We start from the raw sequence: 23,431 nt of genomic DNA, 5'->3' as shown, positions 1-23,431 counted from the left end.
ATAATAACATTTTCCACATAACTAAACCACACATTCCTTGCAGATTTAGTTTTCCCAGACACCCTCTCCTTCACAGAATCTGACACTGGCTCCACCTACTGCGCAGCCTGCTCTATCTCACCCTCCCTATCCTCCTCTCACCCTCCATCTTAACAAATAAACAAATAACACAAAGAAGACAAACAAACACTGATAAATCAAAAACTATATTAACACTAAACACTACACTCCAAGTGAAATAATTAGCTTCACCTGTGGATCTTTTAAAATGTGTCAGTGACTAATGAATACACCTGTGCACCTGCTGGGTGACATGGAAAACGTGACCTGTTTGGGGTCCTGAGGACCGAGTTTGAGAGCCACTGTGTTAGAGGAAAAAGACCTGCTTTTTTATCCTACCTTACCTGGAATAAGTGAGACCAATCCGGACACTACAATACGCAGCAGGTGCAGGAGCGGGAGTTCGATTGAAGCAGCCGCTGGGCCCCCTCACTTACAACAGGACTTACAACAGGATAGAGGGTCTCTGCAGCCACAAAAAGCAGCTCCCAGCATGCTACTCACCACTCCTCATTGATCTGGCCCACAGCAATACACCTATTGTAGCTGTAAGCGACATGATACAGACTGAGTACAGACTAAGTATATATTAACCGCAAAGACAGCTCTCGGTAAGCATTAGCAGCGCAAGTCTGCATTAGCCTATAGATTGTAAGCTTGCGAGCAGGGCCTTCCTACCTATATATCTGTCTGTTATTTCCCAGTTTTGTTCTATTAATGTTTACAATTGTAAAGCACAACGGAATATGCTGCGCTATATAAGAAACTGTTAATAAATAAATAAATTATAGTTGATTACAGTTACAGTGTACAGGAGCAAGACACTAGGTGAAGCTGCAGATGCTCCTTTTCCCCTTCATTTGATTAATCTATAACATATTTAGGGTATGTGGTCAAGATGTCGGCGGACGAGATCCCGGACGTTAATATACCGACATCAGAATCCCGACTCCCGTCAAAATGCAGACACCGCCATCCCGAAGACATCAGGATACTGGCTTCGGCATCCCGACCGCTGGCATCCCAAAGGTAAGTATGCGGGTAAGTATGACAGTTTGCCTGGGGATGGGGGGGGTTAGGTTTAGGGACCTCCCGGGAGGGGGGGGAGGTAGGGATAAGCCTCGACCAGGGAGGGTTAGGCTGAAGGGAGGGGGGCTTAGGGTTAGGCACCACCGGGGGGAGGTTAAGGATAGGCACCGTCCGGGGAGGGTTAGGTTTAGGGTGCGGGAAGGGGGGGTTATTGTTAGGCACCACCAGGAGAGCTTAGGGTTGGGCACCACCAAGGGAGGGTAGGGTTAGGAAGGGAGAAGGTGAGGGTTAGAATACTTACCGGCCCGTCGGGATTCTTCATGATCGGGATTCCGGCATCGGTATTTGAACCGCCAGCATATCATCCACCGGCATATTATACCGATTGACATATAGAGGGTGGATTGAAGCCACAAGAGAATTCCGGTATCACACTATCACCATTAATGGATTCAAAATACGACATGTAAGGTGATTAAAATATATTGAATACAATTTATTTTAATTTTTGGATATATAAAATAAATATGAGCTCATAGACTTGAAATAATAACAATTTTATTGGATAATATATCTCTGAACAAATTTAAGGTAACGTGGTTTTTCAAATATCGCTTGGAAGACATATAAAGAAGCGTGTTTGCACTGCTTATTAACATATTTTAATTATATTTTTATGTAATGATAATTGATTGCCAAACATGGGTTCTGCTTATTGATGACAGTAATAAACTATATTTGTGATTATGTACATTTTAGTGTACTTCATGTTCATTCAGCCATGCTGTATTACTCAATTTATTAAGCGTAGTACCAATTTATCAGATTGTTAATTCACACAAGATAAATAGTTGTCCTTAATTGGATAAGTTATCTTCCCTAAATAGGTGCATGGTCACAGATGCACCTGGGTTTCTGCAGCATTTGTGATTTATTTGGGTTTTTCACCTGTTCAAAAATTATTTTTGTAATAGCGCCTGAATAGTTAATTTATACATCAATATGACAGACCAGATAGCATCATTTGCTATATCACCAACGGAATGGGTATGATATACCGCCGGCCATGCGATTCCTGTCAGCGGCAGCCCGACAGGAGCAGAGTGCGAAGCAGCGGAAGCCCGACAGCGCTGGAAATCCCGATTGTGGATAGGTAAGTATCCACTAACCTAACCTAATCCCCCTAACCCTAACCCTCCTTAGGGGTGCCTAACCCTAACTTCCCCCCCAAGTGCCTAACCCTAATCCCCCCTCTAAGTGCCTAACCCTAACCACCCCCTTCCCCGCTGCCTACACCTAAGTCCCCCGGGGGGGTGCCTAACCCTATCCCTCCCTCCCCCTAGCCTAACCCTAACCCTCCCGGGGGGGTGCCTAACCCTAAGTCCCCCCCGGGAGCCCTAAACCTAACCCTCCTCCCCCGCGGCTGTCCGCTCGCAGCGCCCAGCATCACTACGATCGTGATGCCGGGCGCCGGTCTCCCGGCGTCGGGGAAATGCGGGCGTCTACATCTAGACGCCCGGCATTTCACCCATGCCGGGATAAGACAGTCGGGAAGCCGGCTGCCGGTATTTAGGCAGTCAGCTTCCCGATTGCTTCCCCCACCAACCAGAGGCATGTATATATTTCTGCTTTTGGTGGCGACTTGTCAACTTAGGGCTTATTACATCCACTGATTTAAAAAAATCTGGGCAGCTATTTGCGGCGACATGTGATTCAAAACAACTTTTCTTGAGATTATTTTGCAGTTTAGCTTTATTATCTACTTGGACATGGCCAGTGTGACTATGGGCTTTTATAATGCAATGAGCAAAAAGAACAATATGACCCCAATGTCCAGGGCCAGCCCCAGGTCTACTAGCACCCTGTCCAAGGAATTTTGGAGCCTCCCTTTCCAATCCAACTATTATCATAATTAATACTTTTATTACTATTATTATTTTTATTATTAAAAAACACACTTACTGTCCCCCACTGGAAGAAATACAGATATGTCCTTTTCCATCCTGGCCACATCAGCGGCAACTGTGCCCACGAGTCGCGGCATGCAAATTGCTGCGGACCCGCATGGCACAGTACGCCATGCTGTAGCATGGATTGCACCATGCAATCCTATGAGATCGTGGGTGAGAACGCCGTGCACACTCCCGCTAGCGGGGACTTATTTGCAGCATGCGTAGCATGGTGTGCCGTAGTGCAGGCTAAGATGGAAAATAACACATCTGTACACACATATTGTCCCACACGGGGAGAAACAACACACACATTGTTCTCCAAGAGAAAAAAAACACACACGTGGTTCCCCACAGGGAAAAAACTACACACTGCCTCCCACAGGAAAAAAATAAAACACATTGAGGTAAATTAACTAAAGGTCAATTTTGATCAAATAATTTTTTTTATAGATTTACTGTTGATTTTGCAATTCAAAAATCGACTAAAAATCGACCAAAAAAACACAACTCTCGACCAAAATTGAACATCGGACAAACATCGATACATTTACATAGAAGACTATAGAATCCCCAGATTTGAAAATTGGTTGGGTTTAAAATTTTAAAAAAATCAACCACAAAACCTACAAACAAACCACCCAAACAATAAACCTGACTGAGGCAGTTGAGTTTGGGAGAAGCACTGCACAGATCACTATGAATTGTGCAGGCATCTTAGGGTTAAAAGAATTGAAATAGTTAAAAATGTAAAAAAAAATGTTGTGAGGTCCCCTGCCTAAATCCATAACCAGCCCTGGACCATTCATTCTGGGCTTGTACAGGAAAATAGGGGGAAAATCGGCGGACTGTTCCTATGGCATTATCCGCTGATTGGTTGAGAGTGTCCGACTCTTAGCTATTCAGCACTTCACCATTGGGAAGTGAAGGGACCCATGTGGACAGCGTGTACGTGGCTCGGGTGACTGCATTTTTTTATTTAACAAGACCCTGGACTTTTACAGGAATGGGTATGAATTATGAAATACAAGCGGCTGAAGAGCCGACCCTGGAAGTACGGCTAGGACAGAATCCCGACTGGCTGGTAAGTATACTATCTCTCCCCTCTACCCCCCCTTATCCTCCTTTTGTGGTGCAATAGGTGCCAGCGAGCCCTTAATGTCCAGGCATGCTGGTACTTGTGGTTCTCCAAAAACCGGCATGATGGGTCCAGACTTGCTAGGACTTGTAGTTTCACAGTAAAGAACAATATTAAATCTATATTTTACACAAAAGGGAGGGTTAGGGGCAGAAGAGGGGGAGGGTACGTATACTTACTCGACCCCTGTCGGGATACCAATCATTGGGATGCCGCTGTCAGCATTTTGACAGGAGGCATCCCGACAGCCGGCATTACATACCGATTCTCCTCCAGAGGTGTGGGGAAGGGCAGGGGTTCCCCACGGTGTGTGTCCCTGCTTTGGCATTATCACCCTGGCTGGTTCAGCCCAGTGCTGGTAAGAGTTTTGGGGGGGGAGCATAACGTTTTTTTTTTTACTTTTTAACACTTTCCTGGATCAGAGTGACCTGTGCAGAGCTTCTTTTTTGCTTTTTTGGAGGGGTTTGCCATGGTGTCCTAGGTTGTATTTGCCATCGGTTCTGAAGTAAAAAAAATCTAAATTTACTGCATTTACACCTGCAAAATCCGACTGACATCGACTTAGATTTTCAAATAGAATTCAAAACTTACTATTAGTAAGTCTGCAATTTAAACAATGAAACACAACATCAATGTATGTTGATTTTAATTGATTTTAAAATCAATCAACATACAACCTTTAATAAATATACCCCATTGTCTCCTACGCCTTGGAGAGTGATAAAGTGGAAAATGATAAATTACCAACCAATCAGCTTCTAACTGTCAGTTTTAGAGGCTGTATTTGAAAAATGACAGCAAGGAATTGATTGGTTGGTACTTTTTCATTCTCCACTTTCTCACTCTTCAAGGCTTAGTGCATCTCTCCCATTGTCTTCTATAGGAAAAATATAAAACACATTGACCCCCCTCAGGAAAAAAAAAAATACACTGGCCCCCACAGAAAAAAAACAAAACACATTGGCCCCCATGGGAAAAGACCCACAAATATTGGCCCCCACAGGAAAATAAACAAAGAAATTTGTCCTCACAGAAAAACAAGCAAACACTTTGGCCCTACAGAAAAAACAAACACATCGGTTCCCCCCCAAAAAAACACACGCATTAATCCTTTCCCCAGCCCCCACAATAGACTTGCCTGACAGAGCAGAGGAGAGAGAGAAGCTCCCAGTTACTCACTACCCTCAGTCGTGGATGGCATTGGCACCCAGCAGTTGATGCTGCCTTAGTGACTAAGGGGTCTATTTACTAAGCCTTAGATGAATGGAGATAAGGTACCAGCCAATCAGCTCCTAACTGCCATGTCACAGGCTGTGTTTTAAAAATGACAGTTAGGAGCTGATTGGCTGGTACCTTATCTCCATTCACCTTATCTCCATCTAAAGCTTAGCAAATAGACCCCAAAGTAACTGCAGAGAGACAGAGCACTGTGCAGGCAGGATGGTGGTGCGGGGTACAGCTGTGTGACCTATGATGACACACTGCCGCATCTCTGTAGATCACAGCCCAGGCCACATTTGAGACGCCCAGGAAAGCCCAACTCTGTCCAAGTCCAGTTAGAACTGACGGTGCAGATGGCGCTGTGGTTGCCGCCAGGCCCGCCAGTTTTCATCAGTCCAGGGCCCTGGCAGTGGCTGCACTGTGCGCGCCCTATGGGATAGCATCCTCGAGCGCCCACTCTGCTGGAATGGCCCTCGAGCTGGCCCTGCCTATGTGATTATATGTGTTTTTGTAAGTGCAACCTATTCTTACTTTTTGAATTACTGGGGAAAATATATCAAAACAACAAAATGAAATATATCCATCATGCATTTGTATACAAAAGATCATTTTAGGTGCACTAAATTTAATTGCAACTTGTTTACATGCTTTAATAAAAAAAAATGTATTTGTTATCTCTCTTTATGTATTAAGTGGTAAGTGTTTATGTACTTTTTTTTTACAATTTAATATGTATTACGTGCAATGCAATACAGAACAGGAATTTGACAAGGTTTATTTTAATGGTTTTAGCTTTTGATAAAAAAAACTATTTGTCATAAGCCTTTTTGTCCCCATGTATTTGAAATACAACAGTATGAAACATAGCCATAACATGTAAAGAGTATTCTTCAATCCTTCCACCTATTGTACTAAAGTCGCCACCATGTTCTCAGAGTGGAATCATTCACGCTAACATTCTGCAACAATTTATTTTAAAGCTGTGTAAGAAGAACTATCTGAGGGAGCTCTTTGAGGAATCCTAATCCTGACACTCTCTCAAGATTCTGGGAGTTGGGACCCAGCTGTTCTAAACTGGATTAGAAATCTTTTCTTTTTTTCAAAGGTTTGATCTCAACAAGGTTTTGGGTGAGATGAAATCAAAGTGGCAGGTTCCATTTCAGATCTATTTGTATTTGAACTTCCTGATGGTTAAATCCAAAATAATTCCATGGATAAATCTCCCACTGTAAATGTCATTACTGTTGCAGCGTAGTCTTGGGAACACAATAAAAATAAAATAGCTTGAGGAAAATATTAATTATTTTTTATGAGACTTTTTAATTGGCTAAAACTTGCAGGGTCACGTTTAATGTGAACATGAAGACCAGCTATTATGTTTTGTTATTCACATGTAATAATCCATCTACAAACCATAACAACTACTGTGTTTTTCAAGAATTAATTTATTCTTTAAATGAAGTTTTGCTAAAGCTTATGCTGCTCTTCTAGTAACCTATGGCCTTACCTGCTGATCTGAGAGACCAAGCAAGATCTCTTCAAATGCTTTCTCCTTCACATACGTTACTAACCGTAAGCTAAAGAAAGATCCAAATGTACTGTACTGCTGCTCATCAATAGAAGATAACGTGAGGGTATGGAAGAGAAGTAGGTCACATCTGTGGTAGAAATTAGCAGGGTCCTTATGCATCACAGTTATTGGCCTATTTATTAATGCCAATAATGCAGTCAACCCTCCAAAAATGGCTATCCTTCAAGAGATTGCTGCATTTTTGGGCTTCAGTACTTATTTACAGGGGCAAATTTGCTCTGTAGTCCCCCTCTTTATGTTTGCAAATGTATATAGGTTTCTATGGGGACAGAGATAATGCACACTATACAGTCCCAAGCTTAGAAAAGTGTAAGCGATCACTTTGCTGGCATGGGTGCTTCCCGGAACCCATGTTTGGCATCTACTTCTTAATAAATAACCCTGAAAGGCATTCCTAATTGCCACAATATGCGGTGATGAAGAATGTTACTTTTCAAAACTTTTATAGGAAATTTCATAAATAGGCCTATATAGATGTATAAACTGTATTTCTGCTTTTTGGCATGGAGATGCTTGGAGCAAACTATCAAACATTTCTTTATTGGTTTGCAAAAAAAGGATCATCATAAACAATAAACCATCAAGTGTGTATTTTCTGATAATGACTATAAAAATTTTATAGAAATGTGTGTAGATAGCTCAGTCAGTGCGCAATCCCTCATGCAGCAGGACAAACGTGATCTCTATAAAAAGGTATCCCAACCTTCACCAACACATGTGAAAATAAAAAGAAAGCAGAAATCACATGACCTGTGCTTGATGCTATGATCAACATGACTATGCAGCACCTACCAGGCTATCAAAGCCTGACTATAAAAATCCTTAAAAAAAACCTTTAATTTTCATATTAAAAAATTCTAAATAAACAAAAATAGATCATATTCATATTCATACCATTTTTGCTGTACATGTAACCAATTTGGACATTGGCGAGCACCAAAACTGCTCACATTTGCAAGCAACACAGGCACCAAAATAGGGTGTCAGCTCCTGGTCAGATACTCTAAGAAACATATTTTATTATTTCATCTCACAGCCATGGTGCAGTTCCACAAAATGGAAGCTGCCCTGAATCAATTTTTTTGGCCTATCATAGGTGCAGGTGAAGAAGGGGTTAATCTAGACAAGAAAAAAACAAGACACAATCTGCAATGGGCCAGCAAAACTTGCAACTTGCATCATACATAATAAGAAAATAGAGAGGACTCAGTTACACGCAAATTTATGATAAGCCAACGGCAATGTCAAAACATCTTTACTCAGGTGGTCTAACACTATATAATAAAAGCCCCACTTTAAGTAATATATTCAATTCATGTGTTTCTAAACTTAGAGGCAACTCACCTGGAGGCACCCCAAGATCCACTAATATGGCACTACAACCCTCCAGTTACTGATCCCATACATGCCTCTCAGAATAGTAATACACAGAATGGTAGTCATGCAAATCATTTCATTGGCCCTCCCTCACCACTCTCACCAGACAGTCCTATAAAACCGTACAGTACAGCCATGCCCGACCCAGCTCCCTTTCTCCTCACCTCCAGCCTCTCAATTTGTCTAGAGCGCAGCAGAGTGGGCCCGTCCCTTCCTCCTGTAAGCATTGGGAACTGCACCAGCTCCCGTTTCTCCTCTGACCGCCCCTATAAATCTGGCCAGGGCACCACAAAATGCGGGAAACCTCTCCCCCTGTTCCCTTGGAGACCGATGATATTGATACAGTGCTAGACTGCTCAGGGCCAGATTAACAATGGAGTGGATGGAGCTACAGCTCCAGGCCTCCACACAGGCCCATCTTCATGACAGAATGATGATGACCAGCTGCCTAGCTGGCACATAGTCAGCCATAAATCATAATATTGTATTTAGGGCATGAATCAGACCCGCTCGCTAGGCTGTGTTCGCACGTAGCCTGCCGATGTTCGCAATCTGCGCATCCGTATAAGACCCAGTGCGCGTGCCTGAATCAGTCCATTCGATCGCCTCGCTAGCATGAGTGACAGGACGAGCCATTTGTGGGTGGTGACAGGGGTTGGTCGATTGAAACGGGGGTGTGGTGTCGTGAACGCAGGCGTGTCTGAGCATCTTAACGCCATTTCAGAGGCGTTCATAATTAAGAGCGGAGTGTCATAGTACACGTCACATGGTTGAATGAAACACTGAAGCACTCGCAGTGCTTGCGGTAGGGTATGGTCAGCCACAAGTGCTGCGTATGGGTCCGATGGTACTCGATATTACCGATTGTTGCATACACTTCCTAGAAATGACGTGTATCACTAAGGGAAAGTGGGCGTCTTAAGACAGGCTGGTGGGTGTCTAAATACACACTGTGATCGCATGCCAAGACATAGTGGGCGTGCTAATGCCTTGGCATGCGATCGCAGGATTTGCATACTTTGGCAGCTGATGGCTACGTGTGAACGCATCTAGCGAGTGAGTCTGAATCAGGCCCTTAGTTCTCTCAAATTGTGTAATTTTTTTAATTTTTAGGTATTTAGGGAGACACTGGGGCTGATAGTATAGGGGATGTACACAGTCATTTGTCTTTGGCCACACTCACACAGCACTCGTCACAGCTCCTCCCCTTCTTAGTATAGGGCTTTGAACATTTTCAGCTCCAGGCCCATGTGGCCCTTAATCCGGCCCTGAGACTGATATGTCTTCAGGACCAATATATCGGGAAAGGCAAGACAAAGGCAGCAGGGTAAAGAGAAAACAGCGTGAGAGGACATGGAGAGGAAAAAGAGAAAGGAAAGACAGATGGAATAAGAGGGGGAGAGATCGGTGAGGGAACATGGTAAAGGAAGAGAGACAGGGAGGGGTGAATTGGGAGATCCAGATATAGGATAGGACACGTGGAGTGAGACATGGGAAAAAGGGGTGCAGACATGGAAAGAGTGGGAGAGTATAGAAAAGAATTTACCTTTAATGTTGGCCACAGCAGCTAGCAAACCACAGCACACGCTCACTACCTCCAATAGCAACTGCAAGAAAAAGAGAGACAGGAGGAGGGGACAGAAAATAACAGAAGAGAGGAAAGGGAAACCAATAATGAGGTAAGATAAGTATATAAACAGTAGTGAAAAGAGGAGAGGGGGAGGAATATAAGGAAATGGGTGGAATAGGGAGAAGAACAGGGGGAGACGGTAGGTATAGGTGGAAAACAGGTTAAAACAGGAGGAATAGTGCAAGAAGAGTAGGAGGAGACTGTAGGCATAGTGGGAGGCTAGAGGAATGGGGATAGTAGAAAGATAGGAAGAGATATGAGGAATGGCGGGATACGGATATAATAGGGGCAACAATAGGGAGAGACAGGAGGAATAGGGGGAAGGGTATGCAGTCTGGATGCCAGCGGACCTAATCCCGACAGCTGGCTTCCCGACTGTCATATCCCGGCAAGGGTCTAAAGACAGGCATCGTTATGCCGAGGCCTGTCATTAGACATACGCCGGGAGCCCGACGCCCGGCATCTCGATCAAAGGGATGCCGGGCACCGGGCGCAGATAGCCACCGGGGGGGAGGATTAGGTTTAGGGTTCCCTGGGGACTTAGGGTTAGGCACCCCCCTGGGAGGTTAGGTTTAGGCTAGGGTAAGATGGGGGTTAGCGTTAGGCACCCCCGGGGGGGACTTAGGGTTAGGCACCCCCCCGGGTTAGGTTTAGGCACTTAGAGGGGGGATTAGGGGTAGGCACTGGGGAGGAAGGTTAGGGTTAGGCACCCCTAAGGGAGGGTTAGGGGTAGAAATAGGTTAGTCTATACTTACCTTAGGATGATCGGAATTTCCTCCTCTGCCGGGATGCCACTGTCGGGATTCCAACCACCGGGTATGGGTCCGACGGTAAATCATACCGATTCCGGGGGAAAAGATGGGAAGGTGGGGGAAGAGAGAGGAAAAACTCTGCATATTGCTAGCAAACTGGGAAATGACGGGTCTATTATTCTGCATTTTCCCCACATGGTAAACCCTTGCGTAACACGCGGTAGCCCATAGATTCAGTGTAAAATGCTGGAATTTATGTTTTTCCTCACACGTTAAATTTTAGAGGGTGCATTTTAATGCAGACTTTCCCTTACAGCTCCTGATGCTGCAAGGAAAAGTGCACTCTCTGGGGCCAAATGCGGGGGATGCATGACCTAATTGAATAGGTCTGATCTGACAAGACGCAGCATTGAATCATCTGCGTGGACATCGATCAGCCTTATGATTAACACTCAGGATGGCTGGGGCTTAATGCTGCCAGAGCATTCCTCAAAACCGGGGCCGACACCCCCCCGTTTTCGAGAATGCTGGCCAGTGCCTCCCCGTCCACGTGCGTAAACGGTCACAGCATGTCAATCATGCTATGGCTTGGGGGCACTGCGTGTGATCTCGCAGAACATGCACTTGTGCATTGCGGCCTCTGAGCATGTTCTGATCTCACACCATCGGAGATGATCTTAAAATCACTGGGTTTGCGTATATCTCTGATTAAGGCCCTGTGAGCGGACACATTGGGAACTTATCTGCAAAATGTCTTTAGCCTATAAGACTTCTAAGACTTAAGGTGCGTACACACTGGGCGATAAAGTGGACGACTGAACGATAATGATATCGTTATCGTTCAGTCGTCCACTTTATCGTCCATTTTTAAGCCCAAAAAGATAAACGATGACGACGACGCGCGTTCCCGCGGGTCGTTCGTCATCATCGTTCATCGGGCTGACATGCAGGCCAACCTGACGATCTCGTCAGGTTGCTGCATGTCAGGGAATGGGGGAGAGAGCCCGGCGCTGAACAATATTGTTAATGATATCGTTCAGCGGCTGTGCTCAATGTCATGAACGACATTGAGCACAGCCTGCCGGGGACACACTAGACGATATCGCTCAGGGAGCATATCGTCTAGTGTGTATGCACCTTTAAGGTGCGTACACATGTAAAGATTTTCTGTCCAACCAGTTGATTGGTTAGAATGAAAATCTGGTAAAGTATGAAAGCAAATGACAATCAGCAATTTGCTCCCAAATGCCGGAAAATGGACAAAAACTGCTGTTTGAACAAATTGTTTACATCAAACATTTAACAAACTTGTCTGACGGCCATTTTCATCTGTTTTCTGGCATTTAGGAGCAAATTGCTGATCATCATTTACTCCCATACGTTACCAGATTTTCATTCCAACCAGTCAACTGGTCAACGGTTAAAAAAAGACACCTTCCAAGACTATTCTGAAGAGAATTTAATAACAGTTTATCCTGATAGACTAATTACAGATACGTGTCTCCCCAAGATATCTGAAGCCCTGGACAAATCCCCCATATATTCCCATCAATGTGCTGCCATTTATTACTTCTATTCACAAATGGGCCTGAATACATATTGCATGTTTCTTTTGCATTTACTTGTTTATTTGTCATGTTTTTTCCACAGTGACAGCCTAGACTGAGTTCTCATTGTATTGCTCCCATCTGCAAATAAAAAACATGGACTGTGAGTTGTTAAATTGTGCAAATTCCATTTATACGAATAATGCATACCTTGAATAAGAGCCAATTGTGTTTTTCCTGTTATCCTAATAATGCATAACATATGCGGCAGAGAAATAATGAGGAAAAGGGAATAATTATGGAAATAATCTAATATTTCTACCAGATGTCCTGACTCTTTTATCAACATTTTATTGAATTCATAATATTGTATAACAGATAAACTGCTGCATTAAATTTCTCAACATTTAAGTGAAAATAACAGCGTTTTGTACTAACAGATATAATATAACAGACAGTCTCATATAACAAACAGCGAAGGTAATTTACAACCTATAGACAATGCAAACATGTTGCTTTTGTACATAACAGACCACCCAACTCATATCAAGGTGGACTCCTACATTCCACCCTTGAGAGACCCCTATGCATACTATAAGTGCACTTTGATATGAAAGGTAAAAACTTAATTAAATGTACTAAGGAGCATTGCTAGAAAATTGAATAAAGGGGACTGCCAAGGGCAGTTGACCTCATTAACTGCACCTAGGATTTTCAGAGAGGCCGAAATATCTCTGCAGTCCCAAGGTTCTACTTCATATCACAATCCCACCTCATCCCCTTTGGTGCCACCACTTTCCATTACATAAACTTTTTTTCTCCTACAACACTGCTCAATTTTGCCCTGGGAAAATGGAAACTATATGTATTACAGCTGGACTGCTTCAGGGTAATTCTGAACAACTCCAAGTAGGCATAGTGCCCCTGCCATAGACAAAACACGCTGGGTCAGTGGAGGTCCATGAAGGACCAGTTAGCAGAGACTTCCTCATCTTACTTTTACTGAAATAAACCTTTTGATGTTTTTATCATTGTACCTGTAGTTATTAACAGTCCTATAAACTTTACTTGTTTAATGTGGTAAACTATGATTCCTGCTTAATGTTTTCTCTTTGCAGTGAACTAGGATATTGATGCATTCTTCAACTTGCATCTGAGAACCACTACACCTTATTCACAAGATTTCCTGAGATAAGCACTGCTTAATTTCATTTTTGGTATGGCTCCACCATTTTTTGATTTTTTTATGGATCACATTGGTATTGTTAGGAAAATATTACACTAGAATATGCTGTTTGTTTTTGTGCAGTGTTTTTTCCCTTTCTCTTTTCCACCATCTCATTTCTCCCCCTGTTCTTCCTGTCTCCACCTGTTCTTCCATCTTTCCTGCCATCTCCACATTCTTCCTTCTTTCCTCCCATATCCCCCTGTTCTTCACCCTGTTCTTCCCATCTCCACCTCACATCGGAGCATGGCCATTGTAGACGCATGCACATATCTCTGGGAAAATATTTTCATGTGGATTTCTCAATGGCCTATACACATATGTCCAAGAAAATGGTGCTTCTTGGAGCTTCTGATGAGATTTCTTCAGAGGTGGCCACAAGTACTAATATTCAGTGGGTGTAGAGTGTTCGGAGTTAGTGAAACTGGATCCAGACACCCTGCACACATCATAGATATGCCAATGGTTCTTCCTCCTCTTCACTCTGATCCTCCATCTTAGGGCCTAGTTCAGATGTGGACGCAGGGGCATATCAACAATGGGTGCAGGATGTGCGGGGCACACGGGCCCCTGGGTCCAGGAGGGCCCTGCACACCCTGAGCCCATAGTATTACTTACCTCTCCGGAGTTACACATTGGCGCGGGGGTCCGGCACTGTAAAAGTGACTGGAAAATGGCCGCCGCGGCCATTTTCCCATCGTTTATGCATGCGCAGTACAGCGAAAATGGCCACCATGGCCATTTTCCCGGTGACCTGCGCAGACTCTATGGAATTTAGTGCCCAGAGTCTATAACTCTGGCGCTGGCAGCGCACAGCTCAGTGCGCTGCCGGCCATCGGACAGAGAGGAGAAACGCCCCTGTGTGGACGCTATTTGATGTTCATGCAGTTGAGCGATAATCGGTGTACTGCGCATGCATCTTAGCCATCAAATGTGACTATGGTTGTAGTGAGGATTTATTTTCAAGATTGGCAGACAGGGGCCGTTTTGTGGGATGGCGGAAAAAACGTGGGCGCGTCGTGACCATTTTTGGGGCATGTATCTGCCTACGTCTGCGATCTTGTATGCAGAAAATATGGCACCATTTTGTGCGACCATAGGATTATTGAGATGGTTCATTATTGAAGGATCTATGACCACTGCTACGTATTTATACGCACTTGCTTGGATCTGCGAGGCCACCTCAGTACACTTCCAGGTGGCTGTAGCATTAGCTTTTTTTCACACAGCAGCTGCCAATGCATTAGCGTCCCTACCTGAATCAGGTCCTTAGCCAGCAATAGAATAGAGCAGATACTGATAACTGCACAAACATGAGTGGTACTGTGGAGTGAATAAGAAATAAGAACACTGCCATTGTTCTGTCTGCCGTTTGGAACATTGTACTTTTTAATCAAAAACTATCATTTCTTGCTCCCGCATCACTTATCCTGCAACCTCCTACTGCATGTTACTGTTATGGATTGCTCATCCTGCCTACTGTAGCCTATGTGGTGTGCCCTAAATAGCTGCCTCATCTGGTACTTCAAGGGCAGGATGAGCAACCCATGGATTATACAGGCAGGGAGTATCCTGTTAATCCACTGTTCATGTTATCCTTGTGTGTCCTATTCTCTATGCAATACTTATTCGCACATTGCAACCAATTTAGTGCACCAAACATGGCTGCCTCGCCTGTGTAGAATGAAAAATGCATGGTTCTGAGCTTCTGATGTACGTACACGGATCTCGACAACTATGTTATCTCTCCTATTATTTCATCAGTTCCAGCAGGGCCGCAACTAGAAGGGGGTTAGAGGTGCACGTGCACCGGGTGCCAGATTGCAGGGGGTGAAAAAAGCTGACTTGAGGTGGCTTGGGGGCTGCAGATTCAGAAAACGGCCATCCAAATATGGCTGCCACCAAAGAGGAGACAAATTCTAGAGGTCCTTACTGGCCCTCTAGTGTCTGTCTCCTCCTTGGCGGCGGCCATTTTTGGATGACCATTTTCAGCAGATTCCATGTGGACCAGCCGTCCGCATGAACTCTGCTGAAAACGGCCATCCAAAAATGGCCGCCGCCTAGGAGGAGACAGATGCTAGAGGTCCTACTGGGCCTCTAGTGTCTGTTAGGCCAGCGCAATGCACACAGCGTTCCTGACACCGGGAACGCTGGCGCTGCCAGGAGAAGATGCTGAAAGCTGCATCTTCTCCTGTGAAATCCCCTGGCAACGAGCATAAACCCATATAAACCCCCCTGGCAATGAGCGTGAAACACCATGGCAACGAGCATGTAACCCCTGGCAACGAGCATAAACCCCATGGCAACAAGCATAAACCCCCTGGCAACAAACATGAATCCCCATGGCAACGATCATGAAACCCCATGGCAATGAGCATGTAACCCCTGGCAACGAGCATGGAAATGGTAATGAGCATAAAACCCCTGACAATGAGCAGGTAATTAGAAGCCTTACTGTGGGGTATAAAATGGTGTCAGGCAAATATGTAAGTGGCACTTTGGTAATAGGCATTACAGTGTGTGGCATAATGTGTAAAGGGCATTATGGTGTGTGGAATAATGTATGTCACTATACCAGGGACATCTGAGTAGTGCACTGCCTTATGGAGGAGCAAGGACAAACTCCAGGTACAGGAAGGGAGCGGGCGCAAAATTGCTGCCTTGCACTCGGTGACAGATATCCTAGTTTCGGCCCTGGTTCCAGGCAATACCTATTCTACCCAATGAAGTCCTACATAGTGCACATAGTGCACCTAAACTGGATACCTCACCTGGACCCTACATGAGTAGCTTGAAAAATCCTGCAACTGATTACCCAAAATGGCTGCCAAACCTATTGTATGTTTCTGTACTGTATTATGTCTCATTCAGTTCAGCGCTTTGAGTCCTATTAGAGAATGATTATTAAAGATTATTTTTGTGGGCGAGGTATGATACCAGGGAATGATAAGGGGAGTGGTGGTATGTGAGGTGTATTTGTTTGTCATTTATGGGGTCTGGTCGTGATGGTGAAAAAGGGGCATATCAGTGGGTGAGGTATGGGGTCAATTGGGTGACTGAGGGGTCAGTTATGTGGTCAAGGAGTGGTGGTGATGACAATTATAGTGGGTGGCGTATGGGGTCAGGGATCAGTAATGTATGATGTTTTAGTGGTTCAGGGAGTGCTTGTGAGGGGGAGGTATGAGATGATGGAGTAATGATGAGTGATGGGTATTTCAGTGTTTGAGGGATGGTATCTTTTAGTAGTAGTGTGTAAAAGGTACTGTGTATTGCATTATGTGTTTTTGATGAGGGCTAATTGTGGATGGCGAGGTAGTATAGTGTAGTACAGGCAGCAATAATTACAGTGGAGCCTGAACTAACAGCTTGGCTGAGTTCTGCTATTTGTTCCTCCATGCATGCTTTATGTAACAGTTTATTCAAAAATTGTATTTGTAAGGTTATGTGTTATTCAAATAAAATAAAATGGAACCTACTGTACTAAATAATAACAGCCGTTGACGCAGTTTTGTATATAGAATATCAATAGTTGGTCAGTAATTTCATCGAACAATATTTGGTGGCTTTTTTTTATTTGGTACCCATACCAGTGCATTCAGCTTACCTGAAAATTATAAAACAAGATATCCTATAGGTTTGAAGAAACACTGTTCAAGGGGAAAAAATAAAGTAGTGAGTTTGCCATAATTTGAGTAACATTTATACATTTTATTCCAGAAAAATATTATAGGTTGAGTCTCCCATATCCAAAATTTTTGGGACCAAGGGTATTTTGGATATCGGAATATTCCATATTTTGGAATATGTGCATACCATAATGAGATATCCTGGGAATGGGACCCAAATCTAAGCACAGAATGCATTTATGCGTTATATACACCTTATACACACAGCCTGCAGGTAATTTTATACAATATTTTCAATAATTTTGTGGCTCAAAGTTTGTGTACATACATGAAATTCACTTAGGTTTCATATACACTTTATACACAAAGCCTGACTGTAATTTTATACTTTATTTTTAATCATTTTGTGCCTTAAACAAAGTTTGTGTACATTGAAGCATCAAAAAGCAAAGGTTTCACTATCTCAGGTACCCTAAACAAAATCTGTATTTCTCCATATTTTGGAATATTTGGATATGGGAGACTCAACCTGTATCACACCTGTGAGGATACAGGGTTCACTCAATCACCCAGACACCGAGCAGATGAAACCAACGTGATGGTTTATTTTTCCACAGCACACAGAAATAGATAATATGTCAGGACAAGCAGTAAATCCAGTGAACGGGCAATAAACAGGTAGCAGTCCAGACAGAGGCAGTCCCAGTAGAGTATAATGTCCCAGAACAATTCCACGAAATAGCTAGAGACCCTCAGTCCCCACAGTAGAAACTATCACTGATCACGCAGCAGTGCATAGCGTATGTCCACTCAATCACTTCCAGGACCCCACACGTAGAAACTATCAGAGATCACACAGCAGTGATAGTCCCTGGGTACAATCAAGCATTTCCAGGACCCCATGCAGTAGAAGCTAATCACAGAACACACAGCAATGAATAGCGTATAGGTCCTTGCAGAATTTCCAAGTATAAATCCACAGAACTGGTGATGCGTTCCACTAGCACCTTGGCAGAGCGAGGCCTCTTAGCCAAAGTCAGCGACTAACATGTGGAGTTACCTTCAGTGACCTGTTTTAAAATCTTCCAATTTCCCACGATATTGTGACCTCCCAGGGGGGGTTGCACCGTTTCCTGATTGGTGCGGGTCCCTTATGCTGTCACTTTCTCCTACCTCCTCTGGGTATTACTTCCCTGACGAACACCTGCTGGGATGGTTCCGTTCAGTCTACCAGGTTCACGTGAAGCACAAAACAGGCAAATGGAAGGAGGAGTAAATCCTGAGCGTCCCCTGGGGAGGTGGGAATTAACTTAGAGGGTCTTTTGTTTTGGGAGGTGTCACCTTGCTCTAACACAGACATATGGACCAGGCTAACATCAAGGCTTATCCAGTATTAAACATTTCAATAACTTACATTATTACAGTACATAATAGACATGCTAATGAAAATGTGTGTCCTGAGAATGATCACACATACACTAGGAGACGGATGGGGGACACAAAAGGACTAAAAAGTAAATTGATCTCTGCAATGACTGAGATGCTGCCAGTAAATTTGTAACACACATCCCATGTCCTCACATTCCTCTCCCACTTTTTAGGCCTTGTTCCCAGGGGTGATAAGGACACATTACTGACTGGGCGAGGCGGTGCTAGGTCTTCCAGTGTTGCGTAGAACTAGGTCTGGTTCCTGCTGACGGGACAAGCCATCCGCGTTTCCGTGATCTCTACCCTGTTTGTGGGAAATAGAGAAGTTGTACAGTTGCAGGGCCAAACTCCATCTTAGCAAGCGTCCATTGTCTCCTGCGGTACGTTGTAGCCAACTAAGGGGGTTATGATCTGTGACCACCGACAACTCGCGTCCATACACGTATGGCTGCAGCTTCTTAAGGGCCCAGACTATAGCCAGACACTCCTTTTCAATAGTGGCGTAGGCTACCTCACGGTCGACAAGCTTCCGCGAGAGAAAAGCCACTGGGTGTTCACATCCATCTTCCCCTACCTGGCTCAACACAGCTCCTATTCCATAACCTGAGGCATCGGTTTGCACAATGAACCGCTTGCGAAAGTCGGGGGCTGCTAATACTGGGGATTGGGACAAAATTTCCTTAAGCTGGGAAAAAGCCCGTTCACACTCAGGGGTCCAGTGTATTTCTCGGGTGTACTTTTTGGTCGTCAGGTCAGTTAATGGCTTGGCAATGGTGCTGTACTGGGGCACAAACTTCCGATAGTACCCTGCCGTTCCAAGGAAGGCAAGTACCTGTTTTTGGTTAGTGGGTTGAGGCCACTTCAAGATGGCCTCAATTTTTTGCCGGCTCTGGACGAATTTGGCCTCCACCAACCCTGTGCCCGAGATACAACACCTCTGCCATCCCCATCTGACATTTGTCTGGTCTGATAGTCAACCCCGCCTGGCTAATCCGGGCTAGCACCTGGGCAACATGCTGCAGATGTTCCTCCCAGGTCTCACTAAAAATTGCTATGTCGTCCAGGTATGCCTGGGCGAACTCCTGACACCCTGTCAGCACGCGATCTACTGTACGCTGAAAGGTGGCTGGGGCATTCTTCATACCAAAGGGCATGGCTGCAAATTCAAATAGCCCAAATGGGGTGCTGAATGCAGACCTCTCCTGTGCCTCCCTGGTAAGGGGTATCTGCCAGTACCCCTTACTAAGGTCCACAGTGGATACATAGCGAGCCGCCCCCAACCTGTCTAGCAACTCATCTACCCGGGGCATGGGGTATGCATCCGTCACAGTCACCTCATTCAGCTTCCTATAGTCCACACAGAAGCGAGTGCTCCCATCCTTCTTAGGCACTAAGACTACACTGGCTGCCCAGGGACTAGTGGATTGTACAATGACCCCAAGTGCCAGCATTTCATCAACCTCTTTTTTGATCATGTCCAGCACCTCTGGACTCACCCGATATGCGGGTTGCCTAATGGGCCGAGCCGCCCCGGTGTCGACATGATGGGCCACTACATGGGTGCGCCCTGGTTTGCTTGTGAATTGAGGTCTCTCTACCTCCAACACCTCCCTCATCTTTCTGGCCTGGGTTGCTGTTAACTGTGAGCCTATGGGCACTGCCTCTACCCCTAGATCCTTTTTGGTTGCTGCTAAAATGTCAGGGATAGGGTCAGTCTCTGGGTCATCCATAGGTGGGCAGCAGATTGCCACAGCCCCTATTTCTCTAGTGACATACTCCTTTAACCGATTTATGTGGTAGGTACCCACCCGCTTCCCTGTTGGACCTAGGGCAACAATATAATCTACCTGGCCCTGACGACCCATGATGGTATAGGGCCCTGCCCAGGTTGCCTGTAACTTGTGCTTTCGGGCAGGTACTAGAACCATCACTTTCTGCCCAACATCTAGCTCCCTTTCATGTGCTCGCTGGTTGTAGTACTGGCTCTGCCGTTCCTGTGCCCCCAGCATGTGGTTATGCGCAAGCTGCATCAAACGCTGCAATCTCTCCCTCATTTGGACTACATACTCCAGGACAGGAACCTCAGGTTCCTGGAATGTCCCTTCCCAGCTTTCCTGGACTAGGTCTAGAGGTCCTCGTACCCTTCATGCATATAATAACTCAAAAGGGGAGAATCCAGTGGAATCTTGCGGCACTTCGCGGTACGCGAATAATAGCTGCTGCAACGACTTCTCCCAATCCCCCCCCTCCGATTCAGCATATGCCCGCAGCAACTGCTTTAGGGTCCCATTAAACCTCTCGCAGAGCCCATTCGTCTGGGGATGGTAGGCTGTCGTGCGGAAGGGATGGACCCCAAATTTGTCCCATACTGTTTGCAGCAAGTCCCCTTGAAATTGTGTACCCTGATCGGTAACTACTTCTTGGGGAAATCCTACACGGCTAAAGATCTCCATGAGAGCCTGGGCAATATACTCAGCATCTATGGATGCCAGGGCCACTGCCTCAGGGTATCTAATCGCATAGTCAACTACGGTCAGTATGTATTTCTTCCCTGTTCGGCTCGGCTTCTTAAAAGGCCCAACAATGTCCATGGCCACTCTCTTAAATGGCTCGCTTATGACAGGCATGGGTTGTAGGGGAGCTCGACGTGGGGGCCCCCCGAGGCGTTGACATACCTCACAGGATTCCCTATACTGTTTTACTGCTTGGCTTATTCCAGGCCAGAAGAAGTGCCGTAATAGCCGGGCACGGGTTTTACGAACCCCTAAGTGGCCTGCTAAGGGAGTGTCATGGGCAAGTGCTAGCAACCGGGTACGGTACTGCTGGGGAACAATCAACTGTTTCCTTAGGACTTCAGGCTCTAAGGGGTCTGCTTTTGCAGGCACCCTGTACAGTCTCCCCTCCTCCCACTGGATGCGATCTCCCTGAGGTCCCCAATCTGCCCGTTCTGCCGCCCTGCGGAGGCTAGCTAGGGAAGGGTCTGTCCGTTGGGCTTCCCTAAATGCCATCCTGTCTAGCTCCCCCAGATTCCCATTACAGTCAAACAAGTCTGGTTCAGTGTTACTCACCGGTGACAGGTCAGGGGTTGTGGCCATTGATCCCACCAAGACCCCCGATGCTGGCCCGAGAGGGTCCTCGGGTGCTGTCGCCAACAACTGCGCTTGGCTCCGGGTGATAGCTCCCACAAAATAACTAGCCAAACCACTGCCCAGATCATTTCCCAGGATAACATGGGTGGGTAACCCACCCAAAAGTCCCACCTCCACTTCCCCTGAGTCCAGGCCCCAATCCAAGTGTACACGGGCCATGGGGATAACAGTGATCTGCCCTCCGGCCATGGAGATTTTAATTTTCCGTTTCTCCAATAGTTGGCAGGGGGGGATTAACTCCGGTCGGACCAGGGTAATGGAGGCCCCGGAGTCTCTCAATCCTTGCAGTTCCTGTCCATTGACTTTAACAGGCTGTACGTGGGTTTTCATGTTATCCGGGGTAGCTTTCCCAATAGCTGCTACTACCTCCACTTGATATGCTACTTCCTCCGCCTCTGGCGTATCAGGAATGCAGTTCCCCTCCCCACCCCCAAATGTTGTTTCCTGGCACACAGCTACCCTGGGCACAGCTGGTCGGGCACCTGGAAATTGTCCTCTTCCCCGCGGACAGTCTCGCTGCACATGCCCTACCTGGTGACAGTTGAAACACCGCCGAGGCTCTGGAAGTGCAGGGCCCGGCGGCCTTGCATTGGCCGTTTGCAGAGCTGGGGTGTGTAGTGGGGCCGGGCGCTGGGTTGCCAGGTAGGGATTCTGGTCTTGTTGGGGCCGTCGGGGGGCTGACCTCTCTACTGGGTTGGCTCCTCTCCACCGGGGCCTGTTAGCTGTGAACTCGTCAGCTAGGTGTGCTGCATTCTCCGGAGTGGTGGGGTTCCGATCCGCCACCCACTCTCGAATTTCCGGGGGCATCTTGTTAAGCAACTGTTCCAGGATAATAACGTTTTTAACCTCCACTACAGTGCGTGCCTGCTTTCCGGCCAACCATCTGTCACAGTTCCGCCGCAACAGGTTCTTAAACTCTGTAAATGAGGTATCCCCTTTCCATGACATTGACCGGAACTTGGCGCGGTATGATTCAGCAGTCACCGCATATCTGGCAAGCAGCACCCCCCGGACCTCCTCATAGGACAATGTCTGTTCTGGACTCAAAGCCTGGCACGCTTCCAGCGCCCGTCCTCTCAGACTGGGTAACAAATATAGAGGCCATTCTGCTGCCTCAATTTTATGCAGAGACATCATTGATTCAAACGTCTGCAAATGGTTATCAATGTCCGAGCTGGCCTCATCAAAAGGCGGTATGTCCCGATATCGCAGCCTGGCTGGCTGACTTACTGATACTGGTGGGACAGGGGTGTAGGTCTGTGCTCCCAGTGCGGCCCCCAGTACCGCTGCTCCTTGTCCTAACGCTGCCAGCAACTCCCGCAATTGATCTACCCCTCCCATGGTAGGCATTGCCCCGGAAACCGTTGTCGCCGTGGTTCCCTGACCCTCGGTCTGCTCCGGTACATCGTCCTCATCGTCCTCCTCCGCTGGATGATCTTGGTCCCACTGGGCTAGTTTTGCCATTAATTTTTTCCTGGTGTCCTCCGCATAAAACTCAATCTGTTTTATTCGGCAGAGATCCTGCAGGGGGCCCTTCTTGAGGTATCGGTAGCATAGTGGTTCTGGAACCATTTCCTGCTGTATTTTATGACTTTATGCTTGAAAGCTGGTGTCTGAATGATCCCACTGTCGCTGCCGCCAAATGTGAGGATACGGGGTTCACTCAATCACCCAGACACCGAGCAGATGAAACCAACGTGATGGTTTAT

The sequence above is a fragment of the Taudactylus pleione genome, unplaced genomic scaffold (assembly GCF_031769625.1).
Source record: "Taudactylus pleione unplaced genomic scaffold, aTauple2 ptg000095l, whole genome shotgun sequence".
NCBI classification, from domain to species: domain Eukaryota; kingdom Metazoa; phylum Chordata; class Amphibia; order Anura; family Myobatrachidae; genus Taudactylus; species Taudactylus pleione.
The sequence above is the reverse complement of the archived record's forward strand: the minus strand, read 5'-3'. Positions refer to the sequence as shown.